The sequence below is a fragment of the Crinia signifera genome, chromosome 3, assembly GCF_055691185.1.
Source record: "Crinia signifera chromosome 3, ASM5569118v1, whole genome shotgun sequence".
Classification (NCBI taxonomy): Eukaryota; Metazoa; Chordata; class Amphibia; order Anura; family Myobatrachidae; genus Crinia; species Crinia signifera.
In genome coordinates, this window is record NC_139219.1 from 162302257 (window position 1) to 162303530 (window position 1274).

The 1274-nt window shown below is 39.6% G+C and overlaps 1 protein-coding gene across 1 annotated transcript in view; it reads left to right on the top strand.

Annotated features, from left to right (window-relative positions):
* The first annotated feature begins 1020 nt into the window (after positions 1-1020).
* LOC146063925 (amine sulfotransferase-like) overlaps positions 1021-1274 on the top strand; it is a 37422-nt gene continuing 37168 nt past the window's right edge. Inside the window, exon 1 of the mRNA XM_083176845.1 lies at positions 1021-1167. The gene's annotated coding sequence lies outside the window, so the exon portion shown is untranslated. The remainder of the gene's footprint in view (positions 1168-1274) is intronic.

Here is a 1274-nt window from a genome sequence, read left to right on the forward strand (position 1 = left end):
AAATGAGACCCCCACAGTTTTTGAGATATAGGCCTCTACCAAACGGTTTATTATAAACTTTTTTTTTGGTGCGGACCTCAAAGGGTTAAAGTTTGCAGGAGGGTGCAAAACACCCTAGCACCAGCCCTTCCGCCATGTGTGTGCCATATCAATCCAGGAGAGATGGTTCTTTTTTTAATTAAAATAAAAAAAAAACTTACTGCAAGGGTGCTGTTAAGTGTGCCATAGTAGTCAGGGGTTATCGCCATGTGTGCCATATAATTCCAGGGCTGCCGCCATGTGTGCCGTAGTATTCCAGGGGTGCCACCATGTGTGCCATATAATTACAGGGGTGCCCTATCAGACTAAGGGGCAGATTTATTACGCTTGGAGAAGAGATAAACTGGAGATAAAGCGGAGAAAAGGTAAAAGGAGATAAAGCACCAGCCAATCAGCTGTGTTTGAAAAAGACAGTTGGGAGCTGATTGGCTGTGCTTTATCTCCTTTTACCTTTTCTCCACTTTATCTCCAGTTTATCTCTTCTCCAAGCTTAATAAATCTGCCCCTAAGGGAGCTGCCTTTTTTTAATTAAAAGCAAAAAAAGGATTTTGTTTTTTTCTTATTGCAAGGGTGCTGTTTAGTGTGCCATATCATTCAAGGGGTGCCACCATGTGTGCCGTATAATTCCAGGGGTGCCGCTATGTGTGTCATATAATTCCAGGGGGGGGCAGAGTTCACTCTGTGACTCCACCCAGCGTTATACACACACTCCCAGATTGACAGTTCTGGGCTATTATATTTATTATAAGAGATTTTGTTTACAACATAAGTCCATAAGATGGATGACCTCTGACTGCTGATTTTTGTATAAATACATAACTTTTCTTTAGAAAAGTCACATTTCTTTTTATGCGAGTGGTTTGATACATGTGATTTATGTTCAATTCCCCATTTTTTTCTAACTTTGCTATTCAACTATGTGTCATATTTAGTCAGTGCCAAGTTGCGCCTAGTACTTTGAGCCTGACTTTGTTGCTGCCAACAGTTTGTTTACAAACCTCTGTTACTTATAACATGAGTTATTGCTATTGCCACTAGTTGCTACTCTGCGTTACAGCTTCACCACCCAGCTTCATCTTGGATCTTGCACTGTCTGCAAAATATCGAAGGATTTCTATAGTCTGTTCTGTAAGTACAAAGATTGTTTCTGTCTACTACAAAGTTAGATATTATATTTTTCAACCTTTATAATTATGCCTAAAAACTAGTTCCTCAGAGATAATCAATAAATACCT